General features: G+C 39.6%; 1 protein-coding gene across 3 annotated transcripts in view; it reads left to right on the top strand.

Annotated features, from left to right (window-relative positions):
• NCALD (neurocalcin delta) overlaps nt 1–23,633 on the top strand; it is a 294,261-nt gene that overhangs the window by 122,372 nt on the left and 148,256 nt on the right. The window contains exon 3 of one of the 3 annotated variants that reach the window (XM_027131541.1): nt 902–989. The gene's annotated coding sequence lies outside the window, so the exon portion shown is untranslated. Of the gene's footprint in view, nt 1–802; nt 990–23,633 lie in introns of those variants that run through there. The other 2 variants (XM_027131542.1, XM_027131544.1) reach the window with 2 other exon arrangements.

The following is a 23,633-nucleotide window of genomic DNA, read 5'->3' as shown; positions in this document are numbered from 1 at the left end:
TCAGCAAAGTATCGTGACATTCAGTGATGGGCAGTCAGAATGACTTCAGAGCTTGAGACTGGTAGCATGCTAACACTACACTCTTGGGAGATGGATGTGTGGTCTTAAACTGCTGAAGCTATATTTTTGCACCATGAGGAAAGGCAGCCACAAGATGAAGTCAATCTACAGAGAATGCCATGCTAAGAGAATTGCAGAGAGTCAAATGATATACATAGTGAACCCCTGTTTTCCAGAAACCAACCCTACATCCAGGTTTTTCTTCCCCAGCTCAATGAACCAAAATATTTCCATGTCTTGTTATTTATTTAAGTGAGTTTGAGTTGGGTTTTCTGTTATTTGTAGCCAAAAGATTCCTGAATGATAGTTTCCACATCTATTCCAGGAAAAAATTATATAGATTATTTTAATGTTTATTATTTTAAATAATGTATATATTTTATATAATATATTACTTAGCGTATTATATGTTTATGTTTATATATACACACACATGTATATACATATTTATAAGTATTATATATATATATATAAATATATATTCTGAAATTTATAGTCCTTCCAGGATTAAGGCCATAAGGCCTGAATATTACTAAGAAAGCTTGTTATACATTTCCTGCATGGCATCTGTCTAAAGGATTTTAAACTTTGACATGCCAGGACCTGAGTCTTGCTCTTTTAGGGACTGTATTTATCACCCCTGCGGTACAAGATTTACCCCTGAGTACTTTGAGGCAAAGACCAATTAGGCTGAGATATGTCAGTGTTCTTGTAGGTGTGTTTCCTGTTTCCTGTTTGCAAAGGCAACTACAGAAGAAATAAAAGTAACGGCCTTACATAAACCGCTTACTGAGCTGTCAAGTATTCAAGTAAGTTATTCATTAATTATGAGTGATTTCAGTCGCAGGGCCAGAGAACTGCGGGTGATAAAATCTGTCGTGATAACTGCAGAAGGCTCTGAGATCCGAGGCGCTGCGTGACTGCGTATTGTGAGTTACTTTTTTAACCTCTCAAATGCCTGGGTTTTAAATTGTGTAAATTATGATTCAGAATGCAAAGATGTTGCATCCTAGTTAAGTTGTTGTGTGTTTATATGTTTTTGGTATTTGTTAAATAGAAGATGGTAATTTATATCTGCCATGAAAACTTTGTTGTGAAGTATACATTTCCATTTTTAACTGTAGATGAATTTGTATGTTACCAAAAAGAAAACTATGCCGCCATTCTACTTTTGTAAAAATTCTTTTCTCTTCTGTGGTGCCTCTGATTAAATAGAAGGCTAAGGAAATTTACTTAAAAAAATGTAGGAGAAGTTATAAAGAAGTAAAAACCTGACTTGCCTCCTGGAAAAAAAGGCAATAACTATGTGCCCCTCCTTACTTTCCAAATCTACTCATTTGGTATGGAAAATTGAAGAGGATATTGTGCAGCAAGTAGATGGAATGTTTTCTAATTCAGAAAAGATTCTTTTGAAATTCTAATGAGGGCAGCAGCACCCACAGTAGTGAATTTACTGTTAAGATAGGAACATTATTACTTTCCTACTTTGTTGCCATCTCATTGAATGTTTAGGAAATTGGCTTTTCAGGAAGGGAAATCTGCTGATTTATGAATTTCTTGGAAATTTTTCAAAATATGCTAATGGCCCCAGATGAGAGCCAGCCAAGATTTGTAGGCAAGATGATATCGCTTAAGCCCTGGTAATACTTTTTGTGACTGTTTGTAAATAAGGCATGAATATTTACTTGGCCAAATAGTTTTATATGAGGAAAAAGTGGCAAAAATATTAAAGTAAATGTGGGCCAGAACAAAGCTTTAGTTTGTATTTTGCTGATATTGCAGGGAAGGGAGATAAGTCAATATAAAATGAAACTTAAATGTACTTAGCTCTTTTTCATCCCATTTCCTTCATCCCCATTAAGTCTCTATGGTTTAATTATTAGGTGAGCAACATGGCTCATCTGGATGTAATGTGAAAGTGAAAGTGAAAAGCCTTTATTCCAAATTGGATAGGCCAGTTCTTTAAATGAGATCTATAGGAGAGTAATAAAATATTTGAAGGCAAGCTAACCAAAATCTTTTTTTTTTTTCCCTCATGACATTGATAGCTAAGCCTCAACCCCAATGCATTTCTCCTGGAGCCCAAGAAAGAATTGTGCATTTAAGTTGGCAGTGATCAGGCAGCTTGAGATATTTTGAAGTACTTATGGATCTCAACCCTAAACATGATAGTAGCCATTGCATTAGTTCCTTGGATCTTTCTGATATCGAACTAAAGGATAATAGAAAAATGTGCATTCTTGTCCCCAAAGACAGTAAAGCATGACTATGATCCAACATAAGAACCCTTCCCCTTGACGTGAAGGTGTAGAGAATCAGTATATCTGCTGTTGGCTGGTTGTTTCTGCCCCTCCTCAAGCATCCAAGTTTCTCTTCTGTGTCTGTGATCTCAGGGACAGGTGATTCCTCACTGCAGATTCCCTTCTTGAGTGAGTCCCAAATATACTGTACTTCATCTCTGCTTTATGCAGAGCAAGGGGAGGCTACAGGAGTTTGTGCTGCAAATTTGAGGCATCTGCCAGACGCAAAGGAGGACGATTTGAATAAGAAATTGACCAAACAGCTCTTGAGGCAGTGAAGGAGCCACTTCCTGCTCAACTACTGTTGCCTCGAGAGAGGAATGGGCAAGGCAGAGACGAGGACGACCCCTTAAACAGAGGCTAAACTGTCTAACTGGGGCTTTCCAAAGGAATGGCCTAAGTTAGCAAACATTGCCCCAGTTTCCTGGGCTTTCTGGAATTTTGTTCAAGAATTCCAGACACTCTTGTAAAAATTACCTAGTGACAGAGTTCCTGACGATAGATAGGAAAGATATATGTAAAGAAGCTATTTTAAAGTAAAGTATATGAATAGACTCTAGGTTTACAGTCATTTCTGATTTCCTGTTGTCTGGGTATCTCTCTTTAGCTCCCTTAGGCTAGAATTATTTTGTCTGGATCCCCAAGAAATCCATACTCTTCCCCAACGCTTCCTATGTGACTAGCTTCTCAGTTACATGATATTACATGGAATTATATTTTTTCTACGGTTTTCTGCACTAAAGACCTCTTTCCTTGTTCTCTTAAAAAAATGCTATTTTAATCCTCTTAGCCTAGGAGCTTACTACTCTTTAATTTCAATGTCTCAGAAATCCTCCTCTATCAAAAAAACCTACTTTGTCAATAGCATACCTTTCGTTCAGGAGTAGTAATTGGGAGAGATTATCTCAGAGGCTGAGAACACAAGACACCAAATATCTAAAGGATAATTAAAGTATCCTTCCAGATGTTTTCAAGTAGAGACAAATACTGATCATTCAAATAATTGATTCCCTGACAACGATTTTTCACTCAGTCTCGTTCTCAACGCCAAAACAGCTAATAAATTCAATGGGAAAAAACCCTGCTCTTTTATTAGTTTGTAGAAAAAAGAAGAGAAAGAGAATAGTTGACTTCTCAGCAATTTTGCAACAAGTTCTTTTAGTGTCATGTAGACTTAGGAGAACGCAGTTTGTAGTAGATAACTGATGATTCCAATTAACCAAAAAGTATTGATTAAGCACCTACTAACTTGAGCCCTAGTGGAGAATGATATAGTATAACATGGACTCATATATTTAATAAAAGATCATGTTCCTAGAAACCTAATTCATTTACTCATTCAATAAATACTTATTGAGTGCTTGCTGTATGACAGGCACTGTGTTAAATGATGGGGATTTTAATGGGGAACAAGGCAGGGATGGTTTCTGTCTACAGTTGAGTGTGGGGTGTAGGGAAGATGTTAATCAAATAATTCCACAAATAGATTTTACAAATGTGATCAATACTATGATGGGGGGGAAAAAAACCAAAGAAAAATGGGAAACCAAGACTATAAAATACAGGCACTACCTACATCTAGTCTAAGTGGTGATCAGGGAAGACTTCCCTGAAGAAATCTGAAGAGGTTGGGAATGGGGAGGAGAATGTTCTGGGCAGAGGCCCTGAGGTAGAAGGGAGCTTGGAGCTTACTGGGAACTGAACCAAGGCCAGTGTCGCTGGAGAACGGGGTGGGGCAGGAAAAGCTAGAGAGGTGGCAGGGGCAGATTGTGAAAGACTTAGTAGAGAATGAATGAATGAACGAATGAACATGAGTAGTTAATAACATGGAGTTAGTCCTGTCGTCTCCTGTCATTATTGTGAAAATAAAAGGAGTTTGCAATTGTATAATGACTCTGCTGTTTGGGAGATACGGTATTCATTCATTCATTCAGCCGTTCAGCCAGTAAACCCAAGACAAAAATCCCTGTTCACATGGATCTTAAATTCTAGTGGAACAAGCAGCAAATATATAGGTTTTATAGTAAATTTTTGTTTATGAATAAATGGTGTTAAGTGGTCTTTCGATGGAATTTTAAAAATAATTTCAAATGTATATCATATTGCATCTATGTATGGTTATTCCTCTGTTTGGTTAAATAGAGTTATATCCTTCAGCAGATCTAGGACCATGCTCAGCACAGGTGTTCTTTACAGTACTCAATTCACAGTCAAAGACTTTGGAGAAATTCCAAGAGAATAAGATAAGAGAGGGAAGCTAAGAGATGTGCATTTGTTCTTGTTTCTGAGGAGCTAGTGAGGCCGCTGCTCACCAGCACCTTACCAGCTCTTCCTGGAGTGGTGGGGGCAGGAGGAGGGGAGCGATGGAAAAAATGAAAATAACTGAGGCTAACACTGATGGAAAAGGATCTCAGAGGGAGAGTATTCCAGAGTCTTGCTATTTCTTTTTATAAAAAGAGCTTAAAACATCTTATTATATACTTAAAATACTTTATAGAATTTGCACATTTACCATCTCTATAAAAGGTTCACATTTTACAATCAATGTACACATTTAAGGAGAGATGTTTCTTTGTCACATTCCCCAAAGCTCTTATTTAATTGATGGCGCATCTTAAAATCATCAGTGACTTACAGTCAGAAAATAGTACTTATCTGGAACCTTGTTTGAGTTTTCAGTCGTGCCTGTCTTTTCTGCTTGAAGATTTCCTGGTGACAGTGTTTTGTATCTGCATATAAATTATTACCATAGATGGAATTAATAAACCAGAGCACCTGTGAGGGTCACCTTCAGGTCTTGTTTGCAAAAATCAGAGAGTAGTTCATTGTATCAAAGGGAGGCATAATAATTATCTGTTTTAATCTTCAGGAACTTCCTTGCTTCTGATTTCTAGATTGCATAAATCAAAGTGATTATTTCTATATAATCCAAGAGGAATAATAGAAATGTTGCTAGTGTGATCCTTTAGTGCAGGATTTCTTAACTGCAGCACTGTTAACATTTTGGACCAGATAATTTTGTTGTGAAGGGCTGTCCTATGCAGTGTAGGATGTTTAGTGGCAACCTGGTACCAGTAGTATCCCCTCAGTTCTGACAGCCATCTCTAGACATTGCCAGATGTCTTCTGGAAGGGGCCAAATCATTCTCAGTTGAGAGCCATTTCTTTAGTCTATCATAATCACGGACTCACCATGCTGCATTAGCTTTTGTGTTGTTGTTGTGTTGCAGATGTGTCCAACTCTAAATGCATAGCTTAACAAGATGGTATCTTTCTAATTCTATAGTTCTTACATCACAATTAAAAATAATGTTAAGAAACCAGAATTAGATTTTTATTCAGCCAAATGTGTGAAATCCTGACACGGTAATATGTTTTTTGGGGGGAGGCAGGGAGGGAGGCGGGGGGGGGGTGTGGTTTACACTTTAAGGCCCTTGTTTTATTTGTTAAAGCCTGACAAAATTTTATCCTCAAAGTTTAAAACTTACTTAGTGGCTCAACTATTTTTTTAAAGATACATTTATGGGAATCTTAATGCCACAAAAGACTCCTACTCAGTCAGCTGCAAGAATTAATAGCCTTTTGGTGACACATAAAAACTTGAATGAGGCACATTCAGCAAGTTCATTTCTAGTTTTATAGGAAGCCGAAAACAGCAGAGAGAAAAAAGTGCTACCCTTGTATCCTTTGATGATGGTACTTGACATTTTAGTGTAAGTTATTACAATAATATATTGGTTTAATGTTCCCTTAATATCAGTGGTTTACTCAAAGTTTCTGAAAATGGGAAGAATGTGTGTTCTCTCTGTCACTGTTAAGCTAAGAAATGGCATTTCAAAATCACTTTAATCGTACATGATTAAATCTTCTAAAGTGGTATTTTACTATGCTGTGGTGCCTGGGAAGACTTAAGATTACATAAATTCACTTAGACGTATGACTAATATATGATACCATTAAGAGAGAGATTTTAAATTCCTTTTACTGTTATTATTTACTTCACCTAAAGGCCTCTTGACTCAAAGTGTTTTATTTAGCCCAAATGAGACCAATGTTATTTTGTTAAATAGAGCCTTCTTTCATGTCACTATTATGTTCAGGAATATTTAAGAACTTCTAGTTGTCTCAAAAATAAAGTTCTAATTCTTTTTCATGGCACTTAAAGCCCTCTACTAACTGGACTGCAATCGATCTCTTCAGAGGTATCTCCTTTACCTCCATTTGCCCCTGTCTCCATATCACACTCCAGCTGCAATGAACTAGGTTGCCCAGGGCATCCTTGCATTTTTCTACCTTTATAGTGCTCTCATGCTACGCTCTCTACCCCTTAGATTCCAATCCATGCTTAAGAACCATTTCTTCCATGAAATTTTCCCAAATTTTCTCAGTTGGAATTAATCTCTCTCTCTCTCCTATAATGTTTGGAAAGCACTACACTAGTGTTCCTCAAACTACCTATGAGAAGGACTAGATTTTTTTTAAATTTCCAGTTTATTACAGGACAATATGTATCTTCTTGTCTATGACCAGTACTTAGATCTCGCCCTGTGAAATTCGCATATCTGATCTGGTCTAAACCCCATTCAATGAGCCAAGTCCACTTGATCACACATTTGAGTAGTGCATCTGTGTCCAATGCTGTAAAACTGTCTGAACAATTACTCGCGATCTCTGTACTTGTGCTGTTGCTGATAAGAATAGTTCATGAGGTGCTGCTGGTCCACAGACCACACTTTAGTTAGCTCTGCCCGAGACTATAAGCTCTATGAGGACAGGGCCCAGGTCTGCTTTTTCATCATTATAATTCTAGCACCTGGCATTGCCTGTCACATAGTAAGCACACTTATTCCACGTAGAAGTATCATATTACAGATAACAGCACCTAAAAGCACCAAAGTAGCTTGGATCAGATCGTGATCACTTTTTAGCACCTATAGGATTATCATGCCTAACCTGTATGAATGAGAATATCAGACTGTTTTATTTTAAAAACACATGTTCTTTAGTAAAAAATCTACTGAAATGAAACGCCCAGCCTGCTAGTGCTGGTATAGGCTTTATAAATGAAGCTCACTTAATCAATAATTTAATTTTCTTTCCCTAAATAGTTGCAGAAACTCACTGTATTCAACTTCATTTAAGTAAACTAAATGGAGCTTAAAAGAAATCTAAAACACTTTGCCTGTTAAATAGCAATATTGAGAAATTGTCTAAGAGAAATATATTCCTCATAGAAAAAAACCCCACAGAAACAAAACTATATTTGAAACCAAAATGGCTTTCTCTTATGCAGCTCAAGGGGGGATACATTGAAACTCTTAAGCAGTCCAGAATTGTATTTTTGAAAATGAGAATCACATGGAGTTAGTTTAACATCTACCACTGTAAATTCTACTGGGGAAAACACCTGGAATTTGAGTAACATTTTTCAAAATTTAAAATGTAAGAGATTCAGAATACTTGACAATGCTATCTGAACATAGATTTCTAACTTTTAGTAGTTCAAGAGTGTCTTTCTGAAGTGGTAAGAAGTAGTTGCTGTTGAATGTTCATGTTTTTCTTTGACTATTTCATTATATTAAAATTGACAGCCAAGAAAAACAAGAACATTTACTATATGTTTTTCTCACCATTATTGGCCACTTACTTTTCCATGGAACATTTGTTATTTCTGGGAAACATATGGCATATGACCAGAACCATAATTAGTCACAGTCTGATGTTATAGGAATTCAAATTTTGGCAATTTCTAGCTTCTTCCTCTGAAACATAAAAGCAGTAAATACAGATCGTAAGGTGCATTCTGGAGTCAGCTTTTCCCTCCTTCACAAATTGTGGAATTTACTTGTTTTGATTGGGGAGGTGTTTGAAGACTCACAAACACTTTTGTAGCTCTGCCTCAGACCTAGAATGTTCCAGAAGGAGGCACCGTTCTAAGCACTTTACACACATCAGCTTATCTAATCATTGCAATAGCAGGTGAGAAAACAGAGGCATGAAGACATTAATTTGCCAAAGTCACTTCAATAAGAAACTGTGTAGTTGAGATTCACCTCAGGGAGTCTGGCTCCAGATTCTGTGTTTTAACTTTCATAGAGTAGTGTCTTTTGCTGCATTGCTCCTATAAGTAGAGATTCCATTGGTAGAATCCTGCTGAAGACGTTATTTTCTTGCAGACTGTCTCTGCCTAATACTTCATAGCTGAGAAATGCTGAGTAACTGGGGAATATCAGATGACTATGAATGATGGGTAACTAGAGAATGCTGGGTAACCAAGGAATCCTGGGTAACCAGGGAATGCTGGGTAACTGGGGGAAAAGGGTGAGAAGCTATTAGTTGACAGTTTACTCTGAGAAACCTTCCAGCATCTGTAAACCAAAGGGTTGTCATCAATATAAGATCTGGGACTGTCCTGCAGAGTCAGTCACTCTCACACAGGATCCCTAAAAAGTGTTATCTTTGAATCAGAAGGATAAATATTTGCAGTAATCACTTTTGCCTTGCGTTGGAAGCCATGGTTGCTGAGGCTGATTATCACAGAAGCAAGGCATCCTTTGTTACTAATGGAGTTATTGAGGACTGAAAATGCAACATTGCTTAGCAACATGCATCATAGTATTTACTCTTTTGAGCAGGAACAGCAAAAGCAAGTAGTATGTCTTATAAATGTCCTGGCAGGTATTTTTATTTTCCTTTCCAACTAACATTGCTTGTATCCATTGTCATGGTATTAGCAAAGTGCTTAGACTGTGGCTTGGCGGCTGTAGGTTTAGGTATATTCCCTTAAGTACAGAGATCAGCCCTGAAAGCTGGCATTAGCCCAGTGTAGAACCAAAAAGAAATTAGGCTGCAGGTAAGAAAAAGTAGTAAAAGATTCCTACAACTCTAATGTTCTATATAAGGCTTCTAATTTTCACTGCTGGCAAGTATGTGACGGTAGCGATAGCACCCCTGTAAGATGTGGGAACTTGCTGTAATACTCTTCAGACTTCTTGTTTTGTTGGCTCTGATCTTTCAGGCGCTGATAGAGTCCATAATAACTAAAAACGAACATAATCCCTATTTCCTCCTAATGAAAATTTAATAGTTTCACTAATAACAGTGCTAGCACTCCCCTGTCATTTACCCTTTATCATGCGTATTGGAGAACAAGTTTGTCTCTGGGGAGAATTTGATCTGGATGCACTTCTACCTAAGCCCTCCTTTCTTCTCCAAGTTAAAATAGTAACTATACATTGGAGAATCCTGGCATTCTTTTACTATCTTCTCTTTCTCTGCCTCCAAAGTCATCCTAGCTTGGTGTCTTAAATTATGGTGTTCTAATTTGACTTCCGCTCTGATGAAGAGCAAGAAATCCCAGGGGTTGGAGCCATCTTAAAGGAAAGACTGTCTCTGCAGTGGCTTGAACAATTGTGGGAGAAAAGAGAGGCTAACCTTCCTGCATGAAAACAATGGGGAAAGAATCAGTTCACCCCTAAAACGCAGGCAGCTGTTCATCCTGGGGGGGAAGATGTTCCACTTGGGATTGTCATCCAATGATTAATGTCTGTTCAATCCCAAGATAGGTGGAGAAGCTTGGAATCTGAGTGACCATATTGTTCGATTCTTTGTCCCTCTTGGGGAAGGGTCCTGGAATGTGTAAATTTTCCTCCTGCAGTTTCACTTTTCAGGGCTTTCCACACTCTTGGCTTTGCTTTTGCTTTGTTGTGTCCTGGAATAACTAATTAATTATGGACCCAGTTCCTTCTATGCACTTGTAATTGGACGTCTTGAAAATTGCTCCGTGCTGGCTTAAATAATGAGGAGAGAATTAAAAGGCTGAGAGGTGCTGGGAAAGATAGAGAGACCATGACCACTGAAATCCAGCAAATATCACACCAGATATCTGTTACACCAGTAACCAGGGGAGACAGAGCACTGGGGCAGTGGGGCTAGAAAAAAACACTCACAGTGAACTGATAAAAGGGACAGGGGCAGCAAGAGGGTCCATTGTTGAGAAGAACATTTTTGTGGAAGGAAATCCTGTTTGAAGGCTGTACAGGCTGGGCAGGCCTAGCCAGCTAATGTTTTCTCTTGGGGAGGTGTGTGGGGTGTTCCCTGAGAACAGGGGAAGAGCCAGGACTTTGGAGTCCAACATACTGACATGTGTCTGGACTCTGCCTTTTACTAACTGTGGGATTTGGAGCAAATGACTTTACCTCTCTAAGCGTCCAGCTCTTCATCTGTGAAATGAAAAATAATAGTACTTGTCTCAGGAGTGAGTGGGATCAAATTGGTTAGTGTCTAGACCACTTCCTGGCACATAGCAAACTCTCAGTACTGGGTAGCCATTATTATTATGCAGTTATGTTGTCAACATAATGATTTAATAACAATAAAGATATTAACAACAGGTAAGGTAATTAGCCTGGCACAGCTCAGGAAGGGTTGGCTTTAAATGCATTGTAGGAGAATTATTATTCCCATTCTGTCTTCTCAACTCTCTTCCTGGACAGTTTGGTTTTTCCCCTTATTATATCCCCCCTTCACTCTTCCACTTAGGGAAGGAGAGGAATTTAAAAATTGGATAAGAACAGTGCAGCTGTTCAGCTGGGGCCTTTGGTTGTTGGAAAGGAGGCCACCAGACCACAGCTGGCCAAATAACCCATGGAAACCATTCCCAAAATACATTCTGTTATCCTGTCCTGCTACTTATGTCATTTAGACATAAGGTGATTTGCAATTTCAGATCCTAGATCCTTCTCCCCCATTAGAATGTAAGTCTTCAAGATGGCAAGGATTTTTCTCTCTTTTGTTCACTGCTATTTGTCTAGTGTTTAGAACTGTGCAATGCACATGTATGTGTCCAATGAATATTTGTTGGAGGGAGGAGTGAAGGAAGGAAGGAAGGAAGGGAAGAAGAAAGGATGGACAAATGAACTTCACCTAGCAGAACTTGAAGTCAAAAAAAAACATCTTGGAAAGGAGACCTCCTGGCTAGCCTTATGGGTTGACAGAGAAGGCCTGTAGGTATTCAAATCAACAAACATTTAGTGAGTACCTACTCTGTACCTGGCACTGCACCAGGTTGTAGGGATATAACAAAAAATAAGATACCATCTTTGCCACCAATGACAGACGTCTAGGTGGGATGCAGACAGTCTTAAATGTGATGCAACTGAGGTAGCTTTAGGAGCAAAGTGGATAATTTCTGTATTATCATGTTATACAGGGTAAAAACAGTATCAACTTGATAGGTGCTGTATTAGTTTCCTAGAACTGCCATAACAAAGTATCAAAAACTGGGTGGCTTAAAACAACAGAAAGTTATTCTCTCATAGTTCTGGAGACTAGAAGTTTGCAGTCAAGTTGTTGGCAGGACCACATTCCTTCCAGAGGCTCTTGGGAAGAATCTTCCTGTCTCTTTCAGCTTTTGGTAGCCCCAAGTACCAGGTACTTGGCAGCATAACTGCAATCTCTACTTCTGTCTTCACATGGCAGTCTTCCTTTTGTGTGTCTGTCTTCTCCTCTTCTTATAAGGACTCCAGTCATATTGGATTAAGGATTCATCCTACTCCAGTATGACTTCATCTTAACTAATAAAATGTGCAACTACCCTATTTTCAAATCAGGTCATTCTGAGGTACTGAGGGTTAGGACTTCAACATGTCTTTTTGAGGAGACACAATTCAACCCATAAGAGTTGCTGACTAGGATTTTATTTATTTATTCTCACTAGGATTTTAGATGCAAGGTGGAGGCTTTAAGATGACACTGTGTGTCAATATTAGGCGAGTTGATTCAAAGTAGCTGAGTAGTATCTCAGGATATCAGTATAATCTTATGTTTATACTGATAGATATGTATGTATATTTACACAAATACATATATGTAGATGCAAGTATATATATCACACACATATATAGACTCATATACACACATATATATACATATTTTATATTCACATGCAGATAGATACAGAAATTAATATTGATATGTGTGTATTGATGGGTTCATGTACATACATGTATTTTCTAGCTCTGTCTATTGAGAGAGTCTAGAAGCAATGATACCCTGTAACAGTGAACACACCTAGCTCCCACATCTTGGTTTCTAAATACCATTCTCCAATCAAAGAAACCAAGGCTCTTTGTAGGAATGGCTGATTGTAGAGCTGAGGCAGGGAAAATAGAAGATGAATTTGGAGCACCTTGTAGTGCTAGAAAGTTTGAAAGTGCTATTTTTTAAAGGATAGAGCATGTCAAAGGTTACAGGGGTCAACCTGAAAGCTCCCTATAGCCAAAGCTATAATTTAAGGGAAAAAAAGTGGGAATTCCCTGGCGGTCCAGTGGTTATAGAACTCCACGCTCCCACTGCAGGGGGCACGGGTTTGATCCCTGGTCGGGGAACTAAGATCCTGCATGCTGCGTGGAACGGCCAAAAAAAAAAAAAAAAAGTAATGATAGTATTAGTATAGGTTATAACCACAAGAATGAAATAAATATCCGTGTGTCCATACCGATATAAACAAATGATGGAATAAATAAATAAACAAACAGGAGTGAAGGAACAAATCTTTCTTACAGAAAAATTCCAAACTAGAAATGTAGAAGAAACGAGGGCAAAAAAATCATCCTTAGAACATTGCAGTGATAATTGCTGCAGGCAAGATCCAGTGGTGAATCCTAAGATTAATGGGCAAAATTTTAGGAGAAAAAGGATATTTGCATAGCCTCGAAGTCTCTCTCCCAAAATATTTCCTAATTACTGTGGTAGTTTTAACCTTTGTCACAAATTGTTTGATACTTCTCCATCCAGGAGGTGGAGCTTAATTTTCTTTGGGTGTAGACTGGACTTAGTGACATACTTCTAACACATAAAGTATGGAAAGAAAAAGAGAGGAACTTTTCAGTAGTAAACTTCACAGACACTCCCTTAAGCAAGGGGTCAACATTAATATCTTTGTTGATAAGTCATGTTGATAGCATCTATCCCTTGAAATGAAGGGCACTTTACCTTGGTGGTATCCTTCCTCCGATTCCTTAAACCTAATCATGAGAAAATACCAGACAAACCCAAACTGACAGAAAGTTTACACAACACTTGACCTATTCTAAAGTGTCGAAGTCATGAAAAACAAGGAAAAGTCCAGAAACTGTCACAGATCAGAGGAGACTAAGGAGATATGGTGACAGATGCAGTGTGGTGTCCTAGGTTGCATCCTGGAACAACAACAACAAGATAATGGAAAAACTGCGGAAATCCAAATAAAGCCTGTAGTTTACTTAGTAGTATTGTACCAATGTTAATTTCCTAGTTTTGATAAATGTACCATGGCTGTGTATGGTGTTAGCAATAGGATAAGCTGGGAAACTCTCTGTATTACCTTTGCAACTTTTCTGTGTGTCTAAAATTATTCTAAAATTAAAAGTTAAGAAAGAAGGCTCTGAGAAGAGGACTCTATAGCAATAGTATCAGATTGTCCCAGTGACTGTTCTCTGAGTGCTATGTCACTTACTCTCGTTCTGTTGCCTAGATGAGATACAGCGATCAGCTCCGTCTTTGAGCTGGACCCCACAAAGTCCTCACACTGGCCTGAAGTCCTGACACTGTCTCCCTCCCACCATTCACGTTACCTCTCTGATTTTATCTCCCACTACTCTCTTAAATATAGCTAGATATAATCAGGAATAGATAAGACTTGTTGGCATCAGAAAGACTCGTCTAGCAGCAACAACGTAGTAGAAAGATTTAGAATGAGCAAACTTTGCGGTTTGAGTTCTAGTTCTGCTGCTATTCACTTAGGGAGATACTGGCCAACTCATGTAATCTTTCTGGCTTTTTAGCCTCTAAACTGAAAGAGTTGGACCAGAATGCTTCTAATTGTAAATTCAGTGGCAGTGTTATCCTTGGTTTACAGCAGGATATGAATTTGATTTATCCATTCGGGAAAATTTCTGCATATTTTGATCCCTAGTGTGCAATTGTGAATCTCTGCCTGGGTAACAGCTGTGTTCCCACTCTGCCCCAAGCTCAGGGCTTTGCAAGGAAAGAGGAAGTATAGCCAGAAACTGACCTCATGCCCCATTCTTCCTAGTTCCAAGTCATTTCTGTCAAATGGCTTCCCAAGTTTTAATTCATGTTCTATCTTCATGATTTTTACTATATCCATATTCTCTGTGTACTATTTTTACTTAATATCTTTCTTTAAACCACCCTCTCTTTATATTTTAACTTACATTTGCCTTAAGCAGTGATAGCTGTGAAATTGCAGATTTGATGCGCCAGCTATATATTTTCGAACGTACACTACAACAAATACACAGCCCCAATCCACCATAACTATGCACTGCCTAAAATGGTCTCACGGAATGCTAGCGGTATGCGTTCCACACTTTGGGAAACCCCTCCATGAAGGTGAGGGGCAGCACCCTAGGGGTCTCGGTGCCATCCGTGTCTTTCCCCCAGTGATCTTAGAGCTTGGGAGTATATAAAAAGGCATTCCTATCAGTGAAAATATTGGGAATCCCATTCTAAGACACTGGAGACTGTCCACTTTATTTTGGAATGAAGTAACAGAAGTGACTAAGCTTTTTCTCTTTGAGGGAAAGGCCCAAAAGGAGCTGGAATGAGGAAAAAAAGGTATTTTTCTGGCTTAAAAAATAGGAATGAATAGCAGAGGAAAGGGCTGGAGAGAAAGAGCAATTAACAGGAGTAAGAGAGAGTAGCGGGAAAACAATGGGGGTGAGGTGATGGTGAGGGAAAACACTGGAGGGAAATGCAGTTTCTCAAAGAGGCAGAGTATTAAATGAAAGGTTAGAGATTTCGTAGAGGTCCTCATATCCTCCTCCTTTTTGACTTTTAGACTCATTCATGGTGTGAGAACTGATTAGATACACCCGAGGGCCAACTTGAAGGGCCAAAGGGATTGTACTCTCCAAGAAACTTCCTGCTAACGGAATCGTGCTCTGAGCAGGTTAGTTTCTCCTTGACATATGACCTTGGCATAAAAGATAGATTTAATACCATCAGAAGGAGTTAGAAAAGAGTCCAGATTTTCCCTAGCATCCTTTCCTACTTAATAACGAAAGGAAAAGACCTTAGCCTTTATCATAATACAGATCTGATTGATTCAAACCGACACATCTGCAAAGGTCAGTCAGATTTAAAGAGTAAATATTTTTTTCAAAAATCTGAATTCCAGAGGATTAAAATATCTCTGTTTGGGCACATGTTCCCTGGCACACAGCTGAAGTAAGTGCCTGCAGATGGTCGCAGCCCTGTTGGGCAGAGGCATAGTGTTGGGGTACAGCATGCATTGGACTGGACCGGTAGAAGCTGATGATCCTAATCCCACAGAATTTTAATTGGGGATGGGGGTGGGGGAGAGGGGTATGATAGGAGCCAAGGCAGCTGCACAAGGGGCAATTAGGAAAATTTTCCATGTTGTTCTGTATTTTTCCAGATTTTTCTATTTTAAAATAAATAGCGCTTTCTGAGAGGGAGTGCTGATATGGTTTCCATCCTTTCCAAAAGAGGACAGGAACTGGGAGGCTCTGAGGAGACTAGGTATGGTCTACACATCCAAGAGAACAGATTCAGCCAAAGGACAGCGCACTCTTTGTCAAGCTGCACCAAGAATGCTGTTGATTACCCCTTCCTGAGATGAATTTAGGAAAAGCCCAAGAATTAAATTGCACTCAAAGCACATGACATGCAGCCTCATATACTGTTCTTCCAAAACCTCGACTAGGATATTTATAAGGTTTTGGTTTCTTTCCAGACTTCAGAGAACACTCATCTGAAATTACATTTTCACGTCAATTTCTGCCAGATGTACTTTAGGTAACTTATGACAGCTTTTTTCCTTCTTCATTTTTCTTTTTTGCTCAGAATGTTGTCCCTGGAAGGTCCCCTTGCCTCTTTCCCTATTTATTTTCTCTTCTCCATTTTATAATTGGTTCTCTTTAGAGGAGGACCCATGGATAAAATCTTAGTTCTCCAGGACTTTCACCTCCAGAGAAAAAAAAAAAAAAGACCATTTTTGTGTATGCCTTGACTTTTTCAGAATTGTCGAGACGATGTCAAGGCTTTGACCAAGTCAAGCCTTTCTCAGCCTCCGTGGTGAGTTGGCTTCTTCCAGAAGAAGATTCATCACATGGTGTGGGCCACTGAGCTACTGTGCATCTGACAGCTTAGCTCACTGCCCTTGGCTGGCTCTTGGAATGATTCAAACAAAATAACAGCTTAGATTATTGGACCAGAGGGAAAAAAAGCAGATTCTTTCATGTGATTTTGATCCTTGTTTGTTTGTTTCATATGAACTTTATGTGAACAGAGTGACTTGTGGTGAGTATATATACAATCAAGTCAAAATTTAAGAGAATACCCTAAGATAAAATGGAAACTGTGGGAAAATGGGTTTTTTTTTTCATTAGGTATTTCTTTTGCCCATCCTCTGAACACTCATTTCTAGCACTTCTTTTGAGTTGGGAAAAGAGTCATTGTTCTGTAGATCTAAACCACTGAAGCAATCACATTTCTGATGGGGAAAAAATTTTAAGTGTATGAATTGAGGGGAATTGTCAGAGTCTGAGTTGAGCAAATCAGGACATTAATTCAGTACTCCCTAACCCTCGTGAATTAGCATTGTGCCCATGCCGATGGCCTGTTTTTATTTTCTGTTTTTAATTTCCTCAATATTTGACCTGTAGAACAACATATTATGGTGTCTGTTTCCTGGGAACAGAAAACACAAGTAAATATTTGAGAAATTTGATACAGGGAAATTTGGGTTGAAGCTTGTCAGAAAGATGCATGAAATCAAGCCCCAATAAAATATCATTCTTCCTTACATCTGGTTTATCATGATTTGATGAAATTCTTCTCTGTGGCCCACTCCTGAATAATTTCATGACTAATACATAAGTGGATGGATTACGCAAATACTGTTGTTCTAACAATACCCGGCATTTTGGCCACTGCACGGATGTGACACATAAAACTTAGATTGCGTGTGTAGACTTTGGTTTAAGTCTTTCACTGAAACAATATCTTTTGAGTCTGTATTGTTACAAATTAATATTTGAGCCTGCCTGAGACAAGAGTACAGATGGAAGCCTTAGCCTGCAGCCCTTCACCTTCTGGCCTCTCGAGAGGCCTTCCATGCAAGCAAGCTGTATTAGTTTTCTGTAGCTGCTGTAATAAATTGCCACAGACCTAGTGGCTTAAAACAAGGCCAGTTTACCATCTGCCATTCTGAAGGTCAGAAATGTGAATCAAGGTCTTAGCAGGCCTGCGTTTCTTCTGGAGGCCTTGAAGGAATAATCCATTCCCTTACCTTTTTTAGTTTTTAGAAGCTGCCTACATTCCTTAGCTCGTGGCCCCTTTCTCTCATAATTCCAACATCTTGCTTGTCATTATTTCCTACAACTAACTCTTATCCATCTGCCCCCCTCTTATAAGAGGTCTTATGATTACATTGGGCCCACCCAGCTAATCCAGGATAATCTTTCCATCCTAAATCCTTAACTTCATCATGTCTGTAAAGTCCTTTTATCATGTAAGGTAACATATTAACAGATTCCGGGGACTGGGAGGTAAACACCTTTGGGAGGCCTAAGATACACGTGAACTCTCCAGTCCTGCATTTTCAAACTCCATCCTCTTAACTGCCCCCTCCATGCACATACACAAGGGATGCTCTGTCTGCCCGTGGGAATAGCAGCAGTACTGCCTGTCTGCCCTTGGGAGGGCCAACCTGGGCAAGGGTTCACATAGGTCCTATTGGTGGCTTGGAAAAATTGGATGGGACGTTCTGGGATCCTGAGTCCTTGGAATGTAGTCTGGCTTTGGAGAAGGTCAGTGCCAGCTCAGTGTGGGCACATGCTCTCGGCTCTCGTGCTCCTTGACCTATAAGGAGGAGTGCAGCCGACAGAAGGGCAGAGTAGGGCCCTCTGGAGCTAGAGACTCAGAACAGGGCCAGTTGCTGACATCTACAAGCAGCATTGCTTCCAGCAGCCAGACAGGTGACAGAATCGAATGCCTGGAGCTGGACTGTGGGAAAAGAGAGACTGTCTGCCCTTCTAAAGAAGGTAGATACAATGTCCCAGAGGAAGGGGACCCAGTGCTGCTACATCTTCTGAATTTTTTGAACAAAACCAGAAATCTGTTTTTGTTTTATTTAAAACCCTGTGTGAGGAAAAGAAAAATGTGCACAAGGGCCATTCAACTCTCCAATTTGCAACTGACCTGTGGTTTAAAGGAAAAAGCACAGAATCCCTAGGAATAGACAACACTATATTGAATGAGTGAACAATGAATGTCAATGCTAAGTTCAGAGATGGTGCATTAATTAAGTTACTCAAAGCTGAAAAATTCATCCCTAATCATGCCACATTGTCCAATAGACTCATCAGAAATTTGGCAGGGAGATTAAATGACAATATTAAGATAAATATTAATGAAATGCCAACAATGTGATGATGCCTTTAGTATGGTATAAACTTTTTTCACATTGTGAATTTCACAGAGAAAATGTAAAGTCTATCAATTAAAACTCCAAAATCAAAGCCCCAAAGAATTAAAGTTCAAAATCCGAAACTTTTGCTCTTGTGAATGAAAAACCTAAAGGAATCAAAGCTTCAGTCATTAAAGCAAAGTTTAAAATTACTTCAGAAATTTCTGAGAAATTACTTCACAGTCATTTAGTCATTCAACAAATAATTATCGAGCTTCTACTATGTGCCAGGCCCTGTATTAGGTACTTGAGATAGAGCAGTGAGCAAAACACAAGAACATCATGTTCTTATGGAGTTTATGTTTAAGACAACATAAATAAGATAAATATATAGCATTTTAGTGATGGTTGCTAAGGAGGAAAAAGAGTAGGGGAACGGGGAGTAGCAGCAGTTTGGGATTTTATGTAGAATGGCCAGGGATGGTCTCATGGAGAAGGTAACTTTTAAGTAAAACTTGACAGACATGAGGGAGGAGCCTGGCAGAAATTTGGAGAAAGGCTGTGCCGGGCCCAGGGAGCACAAAGGCCCAGGACCTGCAGCAGGTGTGGGCCTGGGATGTTTGGGCAACAGCGGGCGTCCAGAGTGGCTGGAGCAGAAAGAGTAGAGGAGAATGTAGGAGATGGTGGTCTGAGAGGAAATGGGGGCCAGACCACATAGGGCCCCAAAGAGAAGGACTTGGGCTTTTACTCTCAGTGCGATGGGGGCACGGGAAGATTTTGAGGAGAGAAGTGACATCATCTGACTTAAAGTGTAAGTCAGACCCCTCTGGCCACTGTGCTATGAAGAGGCTGAAGGAGATTAGGGACAGAAGCAGTGACACCAGTTAGGAGGCCATTGCAATACTCCTGGCGATGGTTTGCGGTGTTTAAACTCGGTGGTGAAAGGGAGGTAATGAGAAGAGTTTAGATTCTGGGTATATTTTGATGGGCCAGATAACAGAATTTTCTAATTTGTCTGGGGTGTGAGATAAAAAGAAGTTGAAGATAACACCGTGGTTTTTGATTTGAACAACTAGAGTGGAGTCGCCATTAAGAGACTGGGAAAGACTGGGAAGGAGACAGGTTTAGAAGATCAAGGGACCAGTTTTGTATGTGCTAAGTCCTAGATGCCTATTAAACATGCAAAAATAGATGAGCAGGCATTTGAACATAGGGGTCTGGAGTTCAGGGGAGAAGGACCAAGCTGGAGATACAAACTTGGTGATTATCAGTATGTAGATTTTAGTTAAAACTATGAGGCTGCATGAGATCACCTGGAAGGTGCATGTGGACAGAAACAAGAAGAATTTCGAGACCTAAGCCCTGGGGGACTCCAACACAGAGATCGGGAAGATGAGGGGGGTACCAGCAAAGGAAAAGGAGTAAAAGCATCTGGGAAGGTGGGGGAAAAACCAACCAAGTGAAGAAATTGTTTCAAGGAGAAGGGACTGAACAATTGTGTCCAGTGCTGCTGGGAGGTTGGAGGGGGAGGACTGGGAATTGCCCATTGGATTTAGCAACACGGAAGCTAATGGGAACTTTGATAAGATTGGTCTCAGCCAGACCGATGGACACTCTGTGCCTGCCTTCAGCAGCTATAGACTGGCTGTCTTCCATGGATGTTGTTTCTTCAGGTATTAATGTACTAAGTAGTAGAGTGAGACACAAAATCATCCAAGTGGACTGCTTTTTAGTAAATATGAAGAGTTGATGGGACACTTAAAAGTATTCTAGCACTGGCCTCATACACATGAAATTAGAAAACAAGATAGTCTACGCCTCCTGAAAAATTACTTAAGGCACAAGGATATTCCCCAAGCCAAGTGTTTAGTATTGCCAAATACCACAGCAGAAATCCGCTGGCACTGAGTGAAGGAGGGTGGTTGGAGAGAATGTTGATTTCTGTTTCACCAGAATCCAGTAAGTCAACAAAACTGGAGACCAAGACTTGTGAACTCAAATTGAATGGGAGAAAATACACACCCACTCCACCACCACTACCATCAGAAAGAAGAGAGAGAGAGAGAGAGAGAGAGAGAGAGCGAGAGCCTTACAGTGATAAGCCCCACATCCCTAAGCATATGCTGAGAGCATACAAGTGTTCATGCTTCCTGCAGGCAGTTAGTATCACAAAGAGGAAAAACAGAGTGAGAGACAGCTGAGACTACACATGCTCATTTCCTATCCCCAAGGGTCTGATTCAAGAAAACACTGCTTCTCCCTATAGGACAGTGAGGCAGGGAGGGAAGAGGCTAGGAATATCCCTCCAAGAGTTCTCACATAAATGCAGAATCAGAGGAAAAGGGATTTGACTTCCATACCCCCAAGCCCCAACAAACACAACAGGGAAAGAAATTCAAACTACCGTACTTGGTTGCTTCTTTGGTATCAGTTTGATTGGCAACAATGATAAAATTTCATCGGTTAAAATGAAATTAGGAACAGGTGAGTATTCATTATTCAAAATCTCTCTTATTCTGGGAAATCAAGAACTGGGTTTAGAATATTTAAGCCACAATCTTAGATGCATATGTGTACAGGTCTGTTGATGATCAGGGAGAAACTGGAAGCCCCTGACTTCTTGTTTTTGAGTCCTTGAGTCTCACCTGCAGTTGGGAGCAATTGAGTTACATGGCTGTAACCAATCTTTGTGATTACCTGATGGAACAGTTCTATTTTTAGTCCTCCATTTAAAGTAGATAAAATTACAAGTACTCTATATCCTTCTAGGAAATTAGAACAATCCTATAGGGCATGTACAGGGTTTTTTTGGTCAAATTTTTATAATAAGCTGTTTCTTGTTACCTTAACATGTTTAGCTCACTCCCCTTTCCTGGTTGTGCCCCTTTTCTCCATCAGCATTTAAGAGTCCAGTCATCCATGCAGGTGTCCGTCATTAACCCCATCAGCCTTAGTCAGCACTGACATTCCAGCGCTCTAAAGTGCGGGGGGGATCCTGGTGGTCATAGGTTGTTGATATTCATGTGTAGCAAGTAGATGCATTTCACTCACTGTTAGCCTCTTGGAGGGAGGCTGGAGCTCAGAGTTGCCTTCGGGAGTGATTTGACACAAAAAGCTTCCTGAAAATGTTTCCTGAACCACCATATGGCAGTAAGTAGTCTTGCTTCACGGGTCTTATAAGGTTGATTGAGGTTAATTGAGGTTCTATGAAGTATGTAAAAATGCTTTCAGAAGTATACGGTACTCTCTGATTGTCAGGTGGTGTTCTGATCGCTGATTCATGTAGTTCAGTTCTCTGTCTTGTTGCACGTTAAAGTCACGGGTCTCTTCAAAGTGCTTTTGTGTTCTTCAAAGCACTTAATGGCTCCCCGACACAATATATGTGGAATGATAAGGAATTGAATTCCATTTCCATGGAGGAATGGGATCCTGCCCACTAAGGCATCATCCCTACATTTCCAATTCCCTATTATTTTTAAGAATACCAACCACAGAATGGAATGCTAGCCTAAACCCTCCTGGCTGCTGGGGAAAAGCAGATGATAGAGGAAGCCGGAGTTTAAAAAAAAAAAAAAAGTGAGAAACATGGCTTTAAGACATTCCAAAAAGAAAAGGGAGGAGATCCAATCTTTCTAAAAATTGAAAGCAAGTCTTTGGCAGAGGCCAAACTGACAAATGGCAAGAAACCTCATCCCTGTAGTTACAGAACCAATATCCAGGTTGAGGGAATAAATCTGGCTTGTCAAAGAAAAACCTCAGAGTTGAGAAAAAACGGTCACAAGCCACAGAGATGCTGCATTTGTCCCTGTCATGCCTCACACCTGATGAAAGGCAATGAGAAGCTATGGCGTGGGGCGGGGGGGTGAGGAGCTTGGTGGGTGTGCTGAGGAGGAAGCAGGGTCCAGGGTCAGCCTGCGTGGATTTGAACCCAGGCCTATTGCTGAGCAGCTGTGAGGATTTACAGACTTGACTTTCCTTCCTGAGCCTTCACTTCCTGTAAGGAGAGAACAACAGCCCTGGCCTCATTGGGTTATTAGAAAGTTAAATGAAAAAATATGGAAAAATTTGCAGCAGAACTGTTGGGAAATATCAAGTGCTTACAAGCATCTATTATAATTAATGGCCTTTTTTTAAATTGAAGTATACTTGATTTACAGTGTTGTATTAATTTCTGCTGTACAGCAAAGTTATTCAGTTATACATACATACATATATATATATATATATACACATTCTGTTTAAAATTCTTATCCATTATGGTTTATCACAGGATATTGAATATAGTTCCCTGTGCTATCCAGCAGGACCTTGTTGTTTATTACTGCCATTTTAAAAGTATAAACTGCCGGAGAAAGCTGGAAAAAGTTTTCTTTTAGTCATATGGCATTAATCACAGGGGGCCAGGAGCAAGACATGTGACCAGACTTTGATTCTTCCCAAAATACTGGAAGGGTTCTATTGTCCCCATTAGGGAAAACTAGTGTTGGCTTTAAACAGTAAGTGACAGTAGTCAAAGTTATGAGAAATGGGCAAAGCTATACTCGGGTATTTGTCATTTAAAAAATGTTTATCCAAATTATGTTCCTTCTTTATTATGCTATTAGAAATTAATCACTAGTTAATATTTGCTTGTAATTTGAATAATTTACTTTCAGAAAAAGCATGTGCTAAACATCTTCTAACTTTTGTCCAAGACTTAGAACGTTCAAGCCAAAGAAAGGCTTCATGGTCATAATTAAGAAAACACTATTCATTTGAAACCGGCCCCGACGTTACAGGCTTTGTATCTATGGCCTCAAAGGGATAACTTAGGGGAAATCAGCTGTGTCCCAGAAT

Source organism: Aethalodelphis obliquidens, unplaced genomic scaffold, assembly GCF_003676395.1.
Source record: "Aethalodelphis obliquidens isolate GAN/ISIS:26980383/991018 unplaced genomic scaffold, ASM367639v1 scaffold39, whole genome shotgun sequence".
Taxonomy (NCBI): Eukaryota; Metazoa; Chordata; class Mammalia; order Artiodactyla; family Delphinidae; genus Aethalodelphis; species Aethalodelphis obliquidens.
Note: the sequence above shows the minus strand (reverse complement) of the source record. Positions and strands in the feature narration are given on the sequence as shown.